Raw genomic sequence first — 21,663 nt, forward strand, 5'->3', positions numbered from 1 at the left:
CAGAAACGGCTCTAGTAAAAATAGTCAATGATCTCAGACTGGCTACTGACTCAAACAAAGTCTCAATCCTTATTCTTCTGGATTTGAGTGCGGCATTTGACACCATTGATCATAGCATCCTAATTCACCGCCTTGCGAAGTGGGTGGGTCTCTCTGATAATGCTCTAAACTGGTTTCAAACCTACATTACTGGCAGAGATTTTTATATCAGTCTAGGAGATCATGTATCTGAAAAACATGACTTGCCTTTTGGTGTGGCCCAGGGGAGCTGCCTTGGTCCCCTGCTATTTTCCCTATATATGCTTCCATTGGGAAATGTCATAAGTCAGCATAATGTAAACTTCCATAGCTACGCAGATGATACCCAATTGTATATTTCTGTGGAGCCAACTAACCCAGATGGCCTTTGCTCCCTCACTGCATGCCTAACCTCCATTAATCAGTGGATGAGCAAAAATTTTCTGAAACTAAATGATGACAAAACAGAGGTACTTTTGGTGGGACCAAAACTAAAGCGAGATATTGTTCTTAGTAATCTGGGGAACTTGGCACACCAGGTCAAACCAAAAGTAACAAGCCTCGGTGTCATCTTAGATGCAGAGTTAAGTTTTAAGCCCCATATCAGTAAAGTTACTCAAACAGCCTATTTCCACTTGAGAAACATTGCCAAAGTGCGGCCCTTTTTAACTCAACAAGATGCAGAAAAACTAATTCACGCCTTTATCACTAGCAGGTTAGACTACTGCAATGCACTTTTCACTGGTCTTCCCAAAAAACATCTAAAGAAATTGGCACTCATACAGAACTCTGCGGCTAGACTTTTAACTAAGACTAAGAAGAGAGAACACATCACCCCTGTGTTGGCTGAACTGCACTGGCTCCCTATTTCCTATAGAATTGATTTTAAGGTTATGTTAATTACTTACAAAGCTCTGAATGGCACAGCACCTTCATATATCTCTGAGCTTTTAATATCTTATCAACCACAAAGGAAACTTAGATCATCCAATTCTAATCTTTTAATCGTACCCAAAGTGCTCCACAAACAAAGTGGAGAAGCTGCTTTTATCCATTATGCCCCCAAACTATGGAACACCCTGCCTCTGTACATCAAGCAGGCGAGTTCAGTAAATATTTTTAAAAAAGATCTGAAAACATACCTGTACAGGAAAGCTTTTAGTTAACTCGTCTTATCCTGTAGACTACTTTTTCAGATTATTCTACATCTGCTGCTATTGGAGGGCGCAGCCAGCCAGAAGCAGATGGGCTCCCCCTATTAAGTCAGGTTCTGCTCAAGGTTTCTTCCTGGAATATGGGAGTTTTTCCTTGCCACAGTTGCCATATGGCGTGCTTGTGGGGGGTAAGAGGGTTAAGGCTGCCAGTCTTATGACATGTCATTTTCTATATTTTTGATATGTTGCTGAGTGGATCATAAACGGCCCCAGCAATGAAGAAATGTGATTGATAATGACTGACTGACTATTATTTTGCTACATGCTTCAAATGTAAAGCACTTTGAGCTGCATTCTGTGTATGAAAGGTGCTATACAAATAAAGCTTATTATTATTATTATTATTATTACTCTCGTTTGAATTACTCGCGGAACCGTATGTCAGATGAAAGAGGAGACACAGAGCTATCATTTGATGCCAAATACATCCTTCTGGGTTATAAAACAGACGAAGTGACAGCAAAATAATAACTTCATATAGCTGGACTTACCCCACGTTTTTGTCTGTTTTTGTGGCAAAGCATGTTTATAATCCAACGCTATCGTGTGTTTCTCTATGGCAAAACATGTTCATAATTCGGTTTTGAGATCCTAGCAAATTCCTGCATGGCATCCAATTCAAGGCTCACATTGCATCCCAATTTGTTCAACAAAGAAACACCTTTTTTGCCTTTACTTTGTTCATGGCAATGCAGTAAAAAGTTGAGAATCATCATGAGTGCATACACCATAGTCACACATGCTAACAGGCCAACTTGGGTCAAGTCAGGTCAGATCAGTTCGTGTCACAGATATGGAGCGCAGAATGGTCATTTTTCATCGCTAAATAAAAAATGGCATTTATTTCCGTAAATCACACACCACATATTTCTGTAAATTACTCAGCCCCAGAGTATCCCTCCAACATGGCAATTATATTGCCCGTTTCAGGACAGTCTGCCCTATACACACATGAAATGCAAATACAGGTCAAAATATAAAAACATTTATAATATGACTTTTTTTTTTTATTCTTTAATATTCAAAATAAAACCAATGCTAGTACTAATACATGAAATGATGGCAGATCTGGATAGCCTAGACTCTGCTGAAAAAAATATATATAATATGTGTGTGTGGCACTTACATTGACCAGAATACATCCTTATGAATAAAGGTAGTGAAAATGCCCTAAAACAGCTTAGGGTTCTAAGGGTTAATGAAGCATCTCACACACGCATCTAAAGCTAGTGGCCAAAAACCTATACCTCCACCACAGATGATAGCTCGCCATCCACTAGTAAAGAAAGACTCGGAGCAAAGTCCTCCAAGCAGCAAAAGCTAGATCTTTCTGCCTCACAACAAAAACCTATGACACAGGCTGAAGTCAACCGTAGGTCTGTCGATGTGCAATATCTTGAATTTCCCCTTGGGGATCAATAAAGTATCTATATATCTATTTATCTATCTATCTCTATCTAATAAATATCAAAAGTTATGTAGCCTACAAACACCTGTCTGTTCTACTCATTTCAACTGGCTGCTCAAAACTGCTAAAAAAAATCCAAATTCTTTGACATATAGCAACTTTTTTTTTGTAACAGTAACACAAATAGTTACTTTACCTAGTAATAAGTTACTCTTATCATAGAGTAATTCAGTTACTAACTCAGTTACTTTTTGGAACAAGTAGTGAGTGAACTATAACTAATTACTTTTTTAAAGTAACATTCCCAACACTGCTCATATCATATAAAGTGAATAACTAAAGCCTGACTAATAAGCGCAAATTTAAGCTATTTCCCTTAGTGTGACTGACTGCTATAGGCTACTTTGACTTTCCTTGAGTAAGCATTCACATCATTGATGTTATACTTGTGTGCAAATTATAGGAATATGATCCAGAAATTGTAATGTTGTGGCAAGGTGGCCTGGATCAACTTTGTTTATTCTACTTCGAGTGCGCGATGAGTGGATTCTTACTTGTTCACGATTGACTTAATGACTTTTTAATTAATGCAGTTGTTTTGTAATGGTCCAAATGCCCACCAAACCCCGTTATGCAAACCCTGTCAACTATATGCAGACTGACCAATGAATCTGCCACGGTCTCTGACCCTAGTAGCCCTCTGCCACACTCCTCTGCCACTACTGTTTTTTTTTGTTATTAATTACAGACAATAAAGACGTACGTTTCTTGCCATTTCCATTACATTTTGGAGCAGGTTCGAGTACGGATGGGTCCACAAATTAGTTTTCATTAGTATTAATATTGTGGGATAGGCCATTGTCTCCGGAGGTCTGCAATCTCGAGCGTCCTTCTAGTTAGCATATTAAAATGAGTGTGATTGAGGGAGGAGAGAGGGTGGAGTATAATGCTTGTTCATGTGCGCTTAATTTCACGTTAATTGGGATGTACAAAGAAAGGTTGCGCGGTTTGCTTCTTATGTACAGTTTCATACATCTGGATTATTGTATGCGTGTGCAACTTTCCATATTTTTGCGTACGCAATGTTTTAGTAGGAATTCCACGCGAGTCTTTGTATTTGAGGCCCCTGAAGAAGCATGAAGGTTAAAACATCTGCATTTCAGAATTATTTGTCCCTTTTAATACCCTGAAAATTCAGAGTTCTCGCGAGAGCACAATTTGAATTGTGAGTAATGATGCACATTGGTTCCTCGCGATGCGAAAAGTAATCACGGCGGTGTATCTGATATAGGCGGGCCAGAGGCGAGCTAAACAGATGACGACAGCGCTGCAACGAATCAGTCAGTAAACATTGGTCGTAGTGTTACCCAATTGCGTCGAAGTCCGGGATCAGTCAGCAAACATTGGTTGTAGTGTTATCCAACTGCGTGCAGTGAGATTTTCAAATGCGTGCTTGGTGCTGCCCCTCGAGTTGGGCCATTAAATTATTTGTGGCCAGACCCTCTGGCAATGAGTAATGATGCACATTGGTTCCTCGCGATGCGAAAAGTAATCACGGCGGTGTATCTGATATAGGCGGGCCAGAGGCGAGCTAAACAGATAATGACAACATTGAAGTCCGAAATCAGTGAATAAACATTGGTCATAGTGTTATCCAATTGCGTGCAGTGAGATTTTCAAATGCATGCTTGGTGCCGCTCCTCGAGTTGGGCCATTACATTAGTCATGGCCAGACCCTTAATCTTTCTAGATTTCCAGGGTCTGTAATCTCCAGGCTAAGAGTTTAACATGTGTGATAATTCAAAATCCCCATGTTATTTTCACATGGAAAAAAATGCAAGATACCTGATCTCATAATATACCGTATTTTCCAGACTATAAGTCGCTCCTGAGTATAAGTCGCATCAGTCAAAAAATGCGTCATGAACAGGAAAAAAACATATAGAAGTCGCACCGGACTATAAGTCACATTTATTTAGAAATGTATTTCACAAAATCCAAAACCAAAAACAGAGACTATGTAACTGGATTATTGAGGCCAAAAAGATGAAGACGAAGGAGTGAAGGCAGCCAAGTGGAGGGCAGGAAGGTAGGCTAATTGCAAAACAAAAGATTCACTGAAAGAAAATGCCATGTGGTACACCAAAATGTATCTAAAATGTGGATACAATGCAATCAAGCATTTTGGGCGATGTGGAGTCACAAGCTGGCAGCAGATTAAATGCTCATGAGAGAGAAAAAGATGCAGTTTTAGACGTGACCAAAGCAAGCCAGGTGATAGGCCTATAGGCCCGAAGGTAATTGTAAAGCAATTTACAAAAGCATTTTTGAATCTGATATGATACATGAAATTTTTGCTAAAAATGTGGAGAATGCAATGCAATCAAGCATTTTGGGCGATGTGTAGCTGGCAGCAGATTAAATGCTCACGATAGAGAAAAAGACTGTTTTAAAAGGACGTGCCCGAAACTGGCATGCCAGGCAATAGGCCTATATAGGCCCGAAGGTATTTGTAAAGCAATTTACAAAAGATCCACTGAAACAAAAATGCTGATGTGGTACATGAAGATTTTGCTAAAAATGTGGAGAATGCAATGCAATGCAATCAAGCATTTTGGACGATGTAGAGAGACAAGCCAGCAGCAGAACAAATGCTCGCTGGCCACCTCCGAGAAAGCAGAGAAAAAAAGATGCACATTTAAAACCAGGGCCTAAATTTCAGCGCGGGATTGCGGGTAGGCTATTGCACATAAATTATTAATAAAATTAATAAGTATTGAGCATACTAATAAAAGTCCTGCAACTCTAGCCATCATAATGCGAGAAATTCCCACACATTTTACAGCGCTGTCTGACGTTAATCTAATAATGGAGCGGCCTGAATGCGGAACTAGACTGGACGGACCAACTCTGACTTCAATTGAACCCCATGCAGGGACACACACACACACACACAGGCGCGCGCAGGACCACTTTGGGGGTGCCTCTCTCTTTGCGCGCTCTCTCTCTCTCTCTCTCTCTCTCTCTCTCTCTCTCAGCAGGATTTGTCACCACTGAAGTCGCAGGGCGATATGTAGCAAAAAAAGGTGTTTGGAACATTTCATATAGATTTTTGCAAATTATGTTTTTTCACTTCTTCAGACCCTATAGTTTGCAAAACTACCTGTTTCCAATTTTTTCCCGGACTGCACAGGTCCAAAATCCAAGATGGCGGATATATCACCAAAAATTGCAAATAATCGCCTTTTTAAACATTTTAAATGGATATATGTTAGGTTTTATCATTATATACATACATTTTCTAATAAATTTGAATGACTTAGGTAATAAATATGACCATGGGTGACATGAGATGTCATGATTATCAACCAGTGATGGGTGTAACCACCATTATGCTATTTATTGGCATACCCGGAAAAACACATTGACTGATTTAAAAGTTTCCTTCACATAACCTAATAATCATTTGAATTAAAGTAATGTTCTGCACTCACCCCAATAGATTAGAGTAGATTAGATTCAACTTTATTGTCATAGCAGAGTACAAGTATGAAGACAACGAAATGTGGTTTGCGTCTAACCAGAAGTGCAAAAAAGGACAAAAGTGCAATGTGATATACAAAGTATAGACAGGTGGTGCATAGACAGGTCAAGAAATATAGTGCAGTGTAGACAGTAGTATACAGTTGATTTATATAAAGTAGAGAGGTTTAGAGTAATATAAATATGTGCAGTGTATTAGCAGTTACCTTATAAGAGCAGAATAAATATGGCTATGTAATGTGAACAATGTATGAACAACATGGGGGGGGGGGGGGTCTGCCTCCTTGTTGTCCATGTCAAGGTTGCCATGGTCGTGGACACCTCAACAGGCACAGGCAAGGGGGCATTGGACAGGGGTGGGTAGGGGGGGGGCTTAGTTGGTTGGTTGTCACTGGGATGGAGAGCTAGACTTCAGCTGCAGGAAAGAAGCTTCCTCTGAACCTGCTGTGCGCCTTATGCAAGCATCGCTTGCCCTGGATGGCCTCAATGGAGGGGAGTGAGGAATGCGTTGGGCAGTTTTCACCACCCTCTGCAGTGCTTTTCAGTTGTGGGCAGAGCAGTTGCCATACCAAACTGTGACACAGTTGGTAAGGATACGCTTGATGGTGCAGGGGTAGAAGTTCACCAGGATCTGAGGAGGCCGGTGGACCTTCTTTAGCCTCCTCAGATAGAAGAGATGCTGGTAAGCCTTCTTGATCAGGGTAGAGGTGTTGAGGGTCCAAGAGATGTGGACACCCAGAAATCTGAAGCTGGTGATACACTCCACTTCAGTCCCATTGATGAGAATGGGTGTGTGTGCTAGCTTTAGACTTCCTGAAATCCACAATGAGCTCTTTGGTCTTCAATAATTCTGTTAACAGGACTTGCAGGAGATTGTGGGAACATATGCATTTGTTGATTATATGCAAGCTCTAATGCTGCCCACTACAGCTAAGTCTGCCTTCATCCATGAATTGTGACTGGTTTCAGAAACAGCATCCTCTGAACAATCTACAGAGAGTAGCTCAGTGCAATTAACACACACATTGGATAGCATCTTAATAGATGGCATGGCTGTTGTGCAGGAGATGGTTGTCAGGAAAAGTGACATAAACTGTTGCCAAGATCTGGCAGAATGCTTCTTTGAAAATGTTGAAAGTAAGGCACGAGGCTACAATGATATATACTTATTATTTAACAACTATACCATCACAAACTCCATGAAAGACAGGTCGAGACAGGTCCATACAATGGGAAAAGCACATGATAAGGGATACAAAATACAAGACTACACCAATCAAAGACTTTAAAGCTTTCCTGGGATCGAAGGAAACCAAAGCCAACCTCATCCTTTACCTTGGTCATAAAGCTGTTGAACTATGTAAACTGCCAGTCACAGTTCACACACACAAAGGTGGCAGTAGCAGTCAGTCATTTTGGCAAAAACCCATATATCTACATGTCACACAGATGTCTTGGTGCTTGCCCTTCGCAGGGTACCAGACATCAACAAAGACAGTCTCATTATCATGGGCACTGGAGAACGTCGACAAAAGATACAGCCTAGAAATCTTGACGCACCCTAGCGGCAGCAAATGTAATTTGCAGTCAGGGTAGTCTAGCAACTCTCTGTTGGATTGTGAGGTGGAAAAACCAAACTTCGCTCAGGGCAATCACATCGTGTATAGAGACGGTGGACCTATCTGGTATCCTATTGTATCCTATCCTATCAGGAAATTGAAAGTCAACCGTTTGTCCCGCCATTTACCATTTATCTCGTGGGAAAGGAAAGGTTTCTGTTTCAAGTCAATCAAGTCATGATGGTGTCATTAACACACTTTGTAGGCTTGTAGTAGGTCCTCATCCATCTCCAGACGTGTTAGCTGGATGTGAGAAATTTGTGTGTCAGCTCCTCAAAACATGGTTTTCAAACAGCTAAAGCCCTTCGGTGGAACATGTTTAAAACTCTAAAACCCAACCAGGGAAAAACTCGGGAACTAGGGAAATCCCATCCCTATGATTGCCCTACCATCGCCTATTGCTATCCCCATGCTCGGATTTCTGCCCGCGCAGCCTAGCGACCCACTATTTGCCCGATGACAACTCCTAATTCCTATGGACAATTCATCCCCTACACTGGACTATTTGAACTTAACACTAAATATGCATTATCATACTGGTTATGTAACCATCCAACCACTTTGTAACATATACCTCAGGTGGCTCTAAATACCATGTTCTATTCTCTGTATATAGACCTTACTGTCCTGTAACTGACCCCAGGCAGATGGGTCAGGCCCTTGAGTCGTGGATCTGCTTGAGGTTTCATCCTATATGTTTCTCCCATTCTTGGGAGTTTTTCCTCGCCCCTGTTACTCATGGGCTCTGTCTGAATGTTTAACACTCTGTAAAGCGCCATGAGACATGTGTAATGTTTTGATGCTCTATAACTGAAATTAAATTGAAATTCTGAGAGCACACAGGCAAGCAAATGTTTGGGCACAAGATACAGTGCCTGCTCCAAAGATTCTTGACTCACTATCACTGGGATGGAGACAAATTGTTGATTGGCAATGGGCTCCTGTTCTGTCAAAACTTCCACCAGCACCGCAGTATAAGGTGTTCATGCAAGAATAACAACTTACCATTCACGCAACTTTGCAGGTGTGAAGGCTCTGAGGAGATGTACACCAATATTAAAAAGACAGTGACAGTGGTGAGGATAAATACTTGAGTGACAATGACAATGTTTTGTTGAACTCTTCAATAATGAAACAAGATGCAGATTTTTTTCTCTTTTTTATTTATTTTTTTTACATTTTTTCTCCAAATTTTTTGGCAAATGATGCAATACATCTTTTGAAAATAGTCTGTATCTCACTTGTCTACCTTATTAGGTGTATATTTATCAAAAAGTTGACCACTTTAAGCCTTTATATTATTTTTCCGCATACATTGTCCGCCATCTTGAATTTTGGCACTGAAAATGAAGAAAAAAATTGGAAACAGGTTGTTTTGTATTCAATGGGGTCCTAGCAAGTAAAAAAACACCAATTGCAAAAATCTATATGAATCGTTCCTAAAATAACACAATTCCCCATACTAATATAGGTGCTTCTACATCAACTGCTATCGACAGGAAAGGAAAACAAACGTTTAGCGATCAGGAACCGTCACACAACCGGAATTTTGCAAACACAAAAGCATGACAGCCTATAACGCGAGAGAACATGGACGTGTTCTCCATTTCAGGAAAGTTATAATCGATTGCGGACGTGAACAGACAGCTACAGACACGGAGCGCATAGTAGGCCTACTTTTACTTTCTGTGCGTATTCACGTGAAAGATAATTAGTAGCAAAACAGCGATCAAATATTACATGGCAGTGAGTTTTTGTTTTTTGTAGATAACGGGTAAGGAATGTTTAGGGGACAGACTATCGTAAATCCTCAAATTATGGCTGGGCAAAGTACAGCACCTTTATTTGGACCATATTCGAGTCAGCTATAGGCCTTTATTTCTTGCGTTTTATTGTGAGACATAGGCCTATACTTTTCGTTTGGAGCGGTAGGCTATCAAAAGCAGAAGATGTTCAATTTGAGATTTAATTTACATTTGGACTGTTTGATTATACTGCTAAATATCGGGACTGATGACCATGGGGTATTTAATGGTTCACTATTAAGTTTCATATATGAAAGAGTGTCGGGATTTCCATCTGCTTATTGCATAAGGCATCCGCTTTCATTCATTCATGGAACGTGTGCTGTGCTGCAAGGGAAACCTTATTCCGTACAGCCAAAGAGGTCTAATATTATTAAATTATGCATGATTTACTTTTTTATAAAATTCGTAGGCTGATGCCTGGCAGCAACAATTGTGTTTAAATGTAGGTTATTGCTTCAGCCTCTAGCTCAGAAAGGGGCTGCGTACGACTGGTAGCTTGATAGCAAGGTGTTGGAAACTCATGGTGTAGTACAATGACTTTTCATTGGCAACAATATTAAACCAACCAACAATATAAATTATTAAGAAGAGCTCTTTTATGAGTTGTAACAAAATTATACTGGCTTTTATTTTTCCAAATCTGAGGCCCGGCTATAAATAGAATCCCGGCCATAATTTGAGGATTTAAGTATGCATGTGTGTTTCAGGCATAGCGCAAGCACTAATCTCTGACTGAAAGTGCACAGTACTTGTGCATTTGAGAGCGCTCTCTCGAGGCTGTAGACGGTAATGTTTCATGTAGGGTTCATGTCAGTTAATATAAATTAACATTTAAAAACATGTTCAATTATATATTTTTTTTCATATATAAGTCGCACCTGACTATAAGTCGCGGGACCTGCCAAACTATGAAAAAAAGTGCGACTTATAGTCCGGAAAATACGGTAGGCAAAAATGTCAGCCTTTTTGTAGGTGAACCTCAGAGGTCTATTGGAGCCCTTTATATTTGCAAAACTTTGTATTCACCAGTAGATGGCAGCAGCTGCTTCTGTCATTCCCACAGTCAGTGCTAATATTGTTTATTGAGTGTTCAAGTGTGCAACGTTTCGACCCGGCTGGGTCTTCCTCAGGCAAATGTCATATAGCAGTGGCGACAATTCAAGCGTATAAATAGAGCATATACCTGCTCAGATGATCGATCATTCATCAGCTGAGCCCATTCACACTAATTACCAAGGCCTAAGTATCACCTTATCCATCACACGTGCCACCACATAAGACAATTAGTGATAAAATTACATATACAATGGAGTGAGCAGGAAGAGTGAGAAGAGAAAGAAATAGCCCTTTTACAGACAAAAAAACAGTCTACATGTGGGGATATTGTCATGTCATGTCTGGATACGTCATTCCAGAATATATTTTTCCCGGTGCCTTGGACTAGGACATTGCATGCAATGTAGACAGAATTTTGAGAGAGACGACCCAATGTAGACTGATTTGTTTTGTCTCAGTGAAATGCTATTTTGTGTTTTGACTTGGAAAAACACACTTGTGTTTGTTTTGATGTGTGTAAATAAATACCAATACTTGAAGTTTGGATCCCTGTATGTTTACAGAACTATGACAAAAGTATGACCTCAAACTGACATAGTCTACCTTGTGCACAGAGAAAGCAAAAGCCAGATGTGTTTTTTATTCATACCATCAGTGTGTTGTTGGCACATTGTGTGCTTACTATTGTGATGGCTTGTGTTTACTGTTAGATACGAAAACACCATTTTTACGAAGGTGTGAAGAGTTAAGCAAGGTGTGTTAGCTTTTGCAAGAGAACTACAATGTTTTGCTGATTGGGTGAGAGGTTTTGCCATTTGTGTGTAGAGTTTTGCAAAAAAAGCCATAGTTACAAAAAATGTGCTTAAGCCATCAGAAAAAACTGTAACATGTTCTCATAAACATCAACAACTTCTTACAAATAATATAGGTGTTGCATTTAAACATATTGATAATGTAACAAGAAAAGATATATGATCTAGTGTATACTCCCACTCCATAAGCTAAATATATTATGGCATCACCTTCACTTTGTTTGCTCATGGTTGATGTCATATTGCTTCACATTCTTATCTTTAGACTGCTGTAGATCACAGAGGGCTCCCCCTCTGGTGGGTCAAGTGAATTACAGGACAACAGAGATGAGCACAGCCATAAGACAAAAGTAGCAGTGAGGTGACACAGCAAGTAGGGGTCAAGTGAAACAATGTTAACGCTTCCAGGTTGCGATGCCCTCGGTGGCATATTTCAGTGATGTCATCAACATGCTATTATAACGCTGTTATCAACCGTGATTACTGGGTAACAGAATGATACCTTTTTTGTGCACCATCTGTCTTGAAGTGGACACTGGCGTACAGGACATCGTCCCCTTGACCTCCTGCAGTCTGCCCGCTGTGCTTGGGATGGACAGTCATGCTGAATGTCATCCTCTGTTCTTCCTGCTGCCTCGGCACTGGGGGGAGCAAGAGCTCCGCTCATCGTTCTGATTCTGCAGGGATGCAAACCTCAGTCATAGCAGTCACACGAGGATCAAGTTAGGAACCTCATTGTTAGGTCAAAACAGTCATGAGAAGAGCAAGTTTGGAATGTGTAATGCTCTTCAAATTCAGAAACGTCGTAGATTATGTTTCTGAATTGGAGAGCAATACAGATCTGATAATCAAGGTAAATTAGAGAAGCTTTTTGTACACAGTGGGAAGAGGCATCTCACCTCTGTGCCTATTTTCTCTGTCCTACTGTTTCCCTTGTTTTATCTTCCTTGTAAATCAAAAACACTTGATAAAGTCATGTTCTCCAGGAGAGTATATTTTATGACAGTCAACTGTTTTGGAATAGACTCACCCACATCCTCCCTCATGTGATCTCACCTCAGCCAATAGAGGACACACAGTAGACCCACAACTCCACAGAATTGTTCATAATTGCCAAAAGGTCCTTCTTGGCAGCCACCAGAACAGTCATGCATTCATATGGTTGTAACTGACATTCGCTGCTAGTCAACAAGTCATGCCTATGACAAAACACATCAACTGTATTAACAAATCATATTACAGAGAGAGGACTACCAGTTCTGTAGTGTAATAATTTGCATGGGGTACAAACATCAACTAACCTCTTTTGGGTGATGTTTTTGCTCACCAGCTTAGAGGTGACTTTTTTTATCAATGAAGGCAATGAAGTCCTGGCACTGTTCCTGGAGTGTACCATTCTCCATCCTCAGATCTGATAAATTAGCGTGGTAAACCAGGAATCTTTTCAAGCTCTTCAGGTAGTTCAATTGTGTTGCCTCAGAAAGGTCACGCAGGTACTGTCGGAGCTTCTCTCTGTCATTGACAAACTCCAGGGATACTTGCTCAGGGTTCACATAGTACAGATACCGGGAAACATTTTCAACCTGAAAATAAAAGCAACAATGTTAAATTACCTTCTAATCATGACTGTTGCTTCATCATTTGTTATTGTTTTTCCCTGCCTTTGACTCTGTTGTATTGTTTTGTTCTTTTGTTATTGTGTTTCCCTGCCTTCCTACTATGTAAAGCGACCTTGGGTTTGAGAAAGGCGCTATATAAAATAAACTTATTATGTATTATTATCATTTGTCAATTTTCTAATGAATGTGCCTAATAAACACAGAGTGTGTATTGATTGTCCTCACCTCCTGTTTGTAATTTTCTTTTAGGAGATCTATCCTTAGGTGTTCGGCAAAGTCTTTCAGCAGTGGATTTTCCAGTGGATGTTTGTTATAAAGCTCCTTCTTAAGCATGAGTTGCTTGGTCTTCTGGGAATAATTCACATCTCGGCCACTGCAATGTGGGATAAGACTTTTGTCATAATAGTGCATTATTATGATTTAATGTGAACCACACTAAAAAACACAAATCACAGATAAGTTGTGAAAACTGAGACTCTCACCATTGAAACAACTTTCCACTGCCGTCAGATGCCACTTCGGCTGACTCTCCCCGGTCTCTGGTGGATGGTCCGGCCTCAGAATTAGTCTGCCTGGTGGATGGTCTAGCCACAGAATTAGCCTTCCTGGTGGATGGTCCGGCACCAGAATTAGTCTGCCTGGTGGATGGTCCGGCCTCAGAATTAGTCTGCCTGGTGGATGGTCCGGCATCAGAATTAGCCTGCCTGGTGGATGGTCCGGCATCAGAATTAGCCTGCCTGGTGGATGGTCTAGCCACAGAATTAGCCTTCCTGGTGGATGGTCCGGCATCAGAATTAACCTGCCTGGTGGATGGTCCGGCATCAGGTGGGGGGACACCATTCTTAACCATGTCATAACGCTTCAGCTCCTCAATCAAGCTTTCAATAAGGAAAACAAGATATTTGAAAAAGGTAATGAAGGCTTTTCACACACATACTCACACAGCAGAACAGAGCTGTCAACCAGAACAATAGGAGGGTCATTAACTAAACAAAGCATGTGGCCTATTGGGGATTGGACATGAGCAGTGACATGAGCTCTGACTAAAGCAGTTACAATCAATAATCAATGACCTATTCACATAAGACTGAGAGAGGTGATAATGGAGCAATTCACTGAGATGCATTCCTACATGGCAATTAACTGAGATACATTCCTACATATATACACAAAGCATGTTTTAAGGCTTTCAAAAACAAGCGGAATGTGATAACTCTGACTAAACAAAAAGTAATGTAGAAGCCACCAACCTTTGGACTGGATCTTGAGTTTTCCTAACTTTCTGAAGGGTGCAATAGTACCATACTCGATCCAGGACTTCCGCAGCGTCCATCTTCGCCTTTTCAACCACTGCCAAACGGTCTGCTTCAGTGCTCGTTCTCATGCAGGATCTGCGCAGGTGGATGGGCAGGCTATCTTGGGTTTTACGACAAAATGGGCAGAACAGAGAGTGTCCCTTTGACACTTTTCTTGGAGCCATTTCTCAGGATTGAGTTAAGCAGAATCTTCAGGTGAAAGCCTATGGAATAAATGCTTCTCAGTGTAGCAATGAAAATGGCTTTTTTGGCTTCAGGTGAAGGCCTAAGGAAGAAATGAAAGATGCAAAAAGGAAAAATCGGTAGCAATGAAAATCTTCTGTAGCAATGTAGATCTCCTGCACAGTAAGATAATTCCCAAAGTGTCATGCTTCTATTTATGCTTCTGTTTACAGGTTAGCCCCACCCATTAGCACGTGTATGGTTCACCTGTTGAAGATGGGTGGAGCTACATACAGGTTGGCTCCACCCACAGGTTAGCCCATCTGCGGAGGGCATGCTTGAGGGACAGCACTGAAGCTGCCATTGCTGAAGTGGTTGAAAAGGCCAAGTTGGACGTTCGGGACGTCCTGAAGAATTGCAGAACTTTACCTTTTGGAGTCTTTGCTGAAATTATGGAATGGCTTCCACATTACATTTTGTTTAATCAGAGTTGTTCCAGTGTTACCCACAGTATGGCATGTCACATGCTTTGTTTTGGTTGATGGCCCTCCTATTGTTCTGGTTGATAGCTCTGTGCTGCTGTGTGAGTGTGTGTGAAAAGCCTTCATACAATTTTCTGTAGCCAGTGTGGCAAGAGTTTCTGTCAAGCGGGACATCTCAAAACTCACAAACATATTCATACAGGAGAGAGGCTGTATAAATACACTAGGTGTGGCAAGGGTTTCACTCTGGATGGAAATCTCAGAGTTCACCAAAGAATACATAGAGAGGCCATATTCTGTAGATGCAATCAGTGTGGCAAGAGTTCCTCTCAAGAGGGAGATCTCAAAAGACACCAAATACATACATATAGTATAAAATAGTATACACATACATATAGTATACAATAGTACATATAATATACTATTTTGATCCTGTGAGGGAAATTTGGTCTCTACATTTATCCCAATCCATGACTTAATGAAACACAGTGAACACACAGTGAGGTGAAGCACACAATAATCCCAACGCAGTCAGCTGCCTGCTACTGCGGCGCCTGGGGAGCAATGAGGGGTTAGGTACCTCAAGGGCACTTCAGCCGTTCCTACTGTTCAGGGTTCCAAATGGCAACTGGTTACAAGTCCAAGCGCTAACCAGTAGGCCACGGCTGCCCACTAGGAGAGAGGCCGTATAAATGCACTCAAGTGTGGCAAGGACTTCAAAGTAAAGGGACATCTCAAAAGACACCTGTTTACACTAGGGCTGTCAATCGATTAAAAAAAATAATCAAATTAATTACATACTCTGTGATTAATTAATCTAAATTAATCGCATATATAATTTTTGCTGTGAATATATTTTAAATATTTTAATTCAAATGAATCATTGAATAATCAGCATTAGTGACATTAAAGTTTAAAAACTCTTTCATTATTATTTTCACTGTTCAAATGATGGCCATAATAATCTATGATATGACGTAATATGATGAGGAAATCAATTCAAAAGTGCTTCGGGAAGAAGTTTTTTTTTCATACAGGCATTTCAGGCCACAGATATAACCCAGGGGACACAATGAAAATAAATTAACACTCCCTTGAATGTCAACACTATTTCTTTGCATTGATGTGCGACTTTAGAGTTGACAAACTCCGGTGATATGCAAATTCCTTGCTGCAGACATTGCAGAAGGCTTTATTTTAATCAACACTTCATTTTTATCAACATCAGGCCGTTTTTTAAAAGTAAATGTTCCAATCAATGATCTAGGCAGCACATTTTTCTCTCTCCTTCATTTTACAGTCTAATGGTTACTGACTAGAATGGCTCGGGGTCAAAGGTCATACGGAATCGGTTAATCTGCGTTATTTTTTTTAATCAGTTATTTTTTCTCAAATTAATTAATCGAAATTAATCAGTTATTTTGACAACCCTAGTTTACACAAAAGAGAGGCCGTACCACTGCAGTTAGTTTGGTCAGAGTTTTGGATGCAACACAACTTGTTCTTGATTATAATTGACTGAATCACGTTTTTTGCTGCTGCAAAACCTACTGCAACCCCCCATGTTCACCTCATTTCATTCTATACTACGTGCTACGAATTGAATCAAAAGTCAAGAGTTGCTACATCTTTATAAACGCAATAACCCCTACTAGAGGTGTCACAATCTCGGTTTGAAGTCAAACAGAAATGACATCACAATCTTGAACTTTGAAATCAAAGCTAGAATCGACGATGCAGCCACACCCCAAATGTCACGTCCAGCATGCATGTCAAGAGGGAGAAAACAAGCACACAATCGATGCTGAAGTGCAGCACGGCAACATTATCTACTTAAACTTTACGCTGTAGCCACTTAAAAAATGCATCAACCAAACTAAAACCTCTTCCTGTTTCTCTGAAATCACAAATTCATTCATTCACGTCAGTTAACCCTAACATAAGCTGCTCAAGTTTGCAAATGAAGTTCTAGAGAGAATGAAGCTCTGAGCACATACGCAGCACGCAAAACGCTTACTGCCAAAAGGAAACAACATTAAGAAAGCCGGATCTCACTGCAAATACCGTGTCCTATCTGATCACAGCCTAAGTTAGCTATGTTCTCTCCCTCTCTCTCACCTTTAATCATATTGTGATGACTCGAGCAAGGCTTGTTCAAAACATTTAGCTTTATTTATAGGTCAGGAGTGGGGAATACAGACGACAATACATGGCTCACACTAGGGCAGTCAACAACACTCATACAGTACACAGAAAGGGTGGTCACACTCACACTGACAAGAAGGGCTACACGAGAGGCAGAATTAAAGATGGTTACACGCTACACTAAAACACATCCATAATGTTAGTCACTTTTAAGCGTGATGCTTAGACCACTGGTCTAATCCTATTCATGATCTAGGCTAGAGCTAAGTGGTATCGCCAGACTCAGCGAACAGCTGGAAGAACTGGAGAAAGATAAAACTCAATTTTTTAATTTTTACATTACGTTGGCATGTGTCAGGTAATCGGCCAAGAGGTCTGTGTAACACCTGCTGGAAGTCTGTGGAAGGGCCGTAAGGGCTTGAAATGTTACCAATAAAAAATGCTTCAATGGGAGCACTCCAGTGGGAGGATCTTCACTTTTTGTTTGAACCGTATCTTCGATCCTGCACGCGTATTATTTGGATGCGCGTGATTAAACCGTGCTCATTCAACCCATGTAACCGGCCAACATTGACTTCTCAGCTTCCGGCCAGCTCTCAGCTGCTGTCTGAAACGCTCTCCGCGCCATCTGGCTGGTCACTGACGGGAGGTTGTATCTAAAATGCAAGTTTAAACAGTATGTTAGAAATGTATCAAGACATCTCATCTGAGACACAATGAACAACACATGGGCAAACATATAAGAGGGCAAATGGTTCACTTACTTTGAATGCAGCCGCAACAGGTCATTGGATGGGTTGTGAATTGCCCTCCCTGTTGAGGAGACAAAGAACCTGTCTTCCACGTCAGCATCTTTACTCCTCTTGCGTTTCTTGTTGGATCTAAGGAGCTGTGGACGCACCCGTCTATGGTATAGATCAAACCACTGTTGGCAGATGAGAAAAGGTCATTAAGATTCATTTCTGCTGTTGAACACACAGCTGACTAACCCACAGACGGGCAGGTTACAGATGGACTGCTCATCTAAGAATACACTGTCCCTGCTTCTCCTATACAGGATTTCACTCATTCTTCAAATGACATTTGCTTTGGTTTATCCATTTTCTCTGAGGAAATGTGATATCTCTGAATTGAACTTACGCGCGCCTCCTCCTCTGACAGGGCAAACGAGGCCTCTTCCTGTGGTGCTGTCTTGTGCTCGTGTACGTCAATGATGTAACGTGATTGATGTTCTCTCCTGGCAAGCCACTCCGCCACAGTCATGTGTGCCACCACGCCTGGTCGTTGGAGGTGTTGCAGAATGATAACAGCCTCGAGGTAGTACACCACAAAGGTGCACTCGGCCAACTCCAATGAGGCAGAACAACTGTCCGACAGTTTGTTCATAATTGCCAAAAGGTCCTTCTCGGCAGCCATCAGAACAGCCACGCATTCATATGGTTGTAATTGACGTTCGCTGCTAGTCAACAAGTCATGCCTATGACAAAACACATCAACTGTATTAACAAATCATATTACAGAGAGAGGACTACCAGTTCTGTAGTGTAATAATTTGCATGGGGTACAAACACTTCAACTAACCTCTTTTGGGTGATGTTTTTGCTCACCAGCTTAGAGGTGACTTTTTTCAGAGAATCAATGAAGGCAATGAAGTCCTGGCACTGTTCCTGGAGTGTAACATTCTCCATCCCCAGATCTGATAAATTAGCGTGGTAAACCAGGAATCTTTTCAAGCTTTTCAGGTAGTTCAATTGTGTTGCCTCAGAAAGGTCACGCAGGTACTGTCGGAGCTTCTCTCTGTCATTGACAAACTCCAGGGATACTTGCTCAGGGTTGACATAGTAGAGATACCGGGAAACATTTTCAACCTGAAAGTAAAAGCAACAATGTTAAATTACCTTCTAATCATGACCGTTGCTTCATCGTTTATTAACTTTCTAATGAATGTGCCTAATAAACACAGAGTGTGTATTGATGATCCTCACCCCCTGTTTGTAATTTTCTTTTAGGAGATCTATCCTTAGGTGTTCGGCAAAGTCTTTCAGCAGTGGATTTTCCAGTGGATGTTTGTTATAAAGCTCCTTCTTAAGCATGAGTTGCTTGGTCTTCTGGGAATAATTCACATCTCGGCCACTGCAATGTGGGATAAGACTTTTGTCATAATAGTGCATTATTATGATTTAATGTGAACCACACTAAAAAACACAAATCACAGATAAGTTGTGAAAACTGAGACTCTCACCATTGAAACAACTTTCCACTGCCGTCAGATGCCACTTCGGCTGACTCTCCACGGTCTCTGGTGGATGGTCTAGTCACAGAATTAGTCTGCATGGTGGATGGTCTAGCCACAGAATTGTTCTGCCTGGTGGATGGTCTAGTCACAGAATTGTTCTGCCTGGTGGATGGTCCCGCCTCAGGTGGGGGGACACCATTCTTAACCATGTCACAACGCTTCAGCTCCTCAATCAAGCTTAAGGAAAACAAGATATTTGAAAAAAAGGTAAATTAACTAAAGTATGAAACATTTAAACTCAAAGAAATAGTAAAAGGGGACTGTGATGGAAGATAGTTTGGAGTTTGGAAGCAAGGTATGAAGGCTTTTCACACACATACTCACACAGCAGAACAGAGCTATCAACCAACAATAGGAGGGTCATTAACCAAACAAAGCATGTGGCCTATTGGGGATTGGACATGCGCAGTGACATGAGCAAGATTCAAAAACAAGCTGAATGTGATAACTCTGACTAAACAAAAAGTAATGTAGAAGCCACCAACCTTTGGACTGGATCTTGAGTTTTCCTAACTTTCTGAAGGATGCAATAGTACCATACTCGATCCAGGACTTCCGCAGCGTCCAACTTGGCCTTTTCAACCACTGCCAAACGGTCTGCTTCGGTGCTCGTTCTCATGCAGGATCTGCACAGGTGGACGGGCAGGTTATCTTGGGTTTTACGACAAAATGGGCAGAACAGAGAGTGTCCCTTTGACACTATTCTTGGAGCCATTTCTCGGGATTGAATGAAGCAGAATCTTCAGGTGAAAGCCTATGGAATAAATGCTTCTCAGTGTAGCAATGAAAATTGCTTTTTTGGCTTCAGGTGAAGGCCTAAGGAAGAAATGAAAAATGCAAAAAGGAAAAATCAGTAGCAATGAAAATCTACTGTAGCAATGTTGATCTCCTGCACAGTAAGATAATTCCCAAAGTGTCATGCTTCTATTTATGCTTCTGTTTACAGGTTAGCCCCACCCATTAGCACGTGTATGGTTCACCTGTTGAAGATGGGTGGAGCTACATACAGGTTGGCTCCACCCACAGGTTAGCCCATCTGCGGAGGGCATGCTTGAGGGACAGCACTGAAGCTGCCATTGCTGAAGTGGATGAAACGGCCAAGTTGGACGATCGGGACGTCCTGAAGAATTGCAGAACTTTACCTTTTGGAGTCTTTGCTGAAATTATGGAATGGCTTCCACATTACATGTTGTTTAATCAGAGTTGTTCCAGTGTCCAGTGTTACCCACAGTATGGCATGTCACATGCTTTGTTTTGGTTAATGGCCCTCCTATTGTTTTGGTTGATAGGTAACAGCACTCACTGATGCACTTATTCTTACTGTACTCTAATGTTTTTTAAATTGTCCTAATATTGTTGAGAATTGCTCTAAAACTTAAACTGTTTACCATGTTGTTAGTCGCTTTGGCTAAAAATGCGTCAGCCAAATGTAATGTAATGTAAATGTAATGTAATGATAGCTCTGTGCTGCTGTGTGAGTGTGTGTGAAAAGCCTTCATATAATTTTCTGTAGCCAGTGTGGCAAGAGTTTCTGTCAAGCGGGACATCTCAAAACTCACAAACATATTCATACAGGAGAGAGGCTGTATAAATACACTAGATGTGGCAAGGGTTTCACTCTGGAGGGAAATCTCAGAGTTCACCAAAGAATACATAGAGAGGCCATATTCTGTAGATGCAATCAGTGTGGCAAGAGTTCCTCTCAAGAGGGAGATCTCAAAAGACACTAAATACATACAATATATGTATATATATTATATACTATTTTGATCCTGTGAGGGAAATTTGGTCTCTTCATTTATCCCAATCCATGACTTAATGAAACACAGTGAACACACAGTGAGGTGAAGCACACAATAATCCCAACGCAGTGAGCTGCCTGCTACTGCGGCGCCTGGGGAGCAATGAGGGGTTAGGTACCTCAAGGGCACTTCAGCCATTCCTACTGGTCAGAGTTCGAACCGGCAACTGGTTACAAGTCCAAGCGCTAACCAGTAGGCCACGGCTGCCCACTGGAGAGAGGCCGTAGAAATGCACTCAAGTGTGTTCTTGATTATAATTGACTGAATCACGTTTTTTTGCTGCTGCAAAACTGCAACCCCCCATGTTCACCACATTTCATTCTATATTACTGTGCTACGAATTGAATCAAAAGTCAAGAGTTT

The sequence above is a fragment of the Alosa pseudoharengus genome, unplaced genomic scaffold (assembly GCF_046254945.1).
Source record: "Alosa pseudoharengus isolate Yale_2024_CS ecotype anadromous, Long Island Sound unplaced genomic scaffold, YU_APseudo_1.1 YU_APseudo_1.1_scf_1, whole genome shotgun sequence".
In the NCBI taxonomy this organism is placed as follows: Eukaryota; Metazoa; Chordata; class Actinopteri; order Clupeiformes; family Clupeidae; genus Alosa; species Alosa pseudoharengus.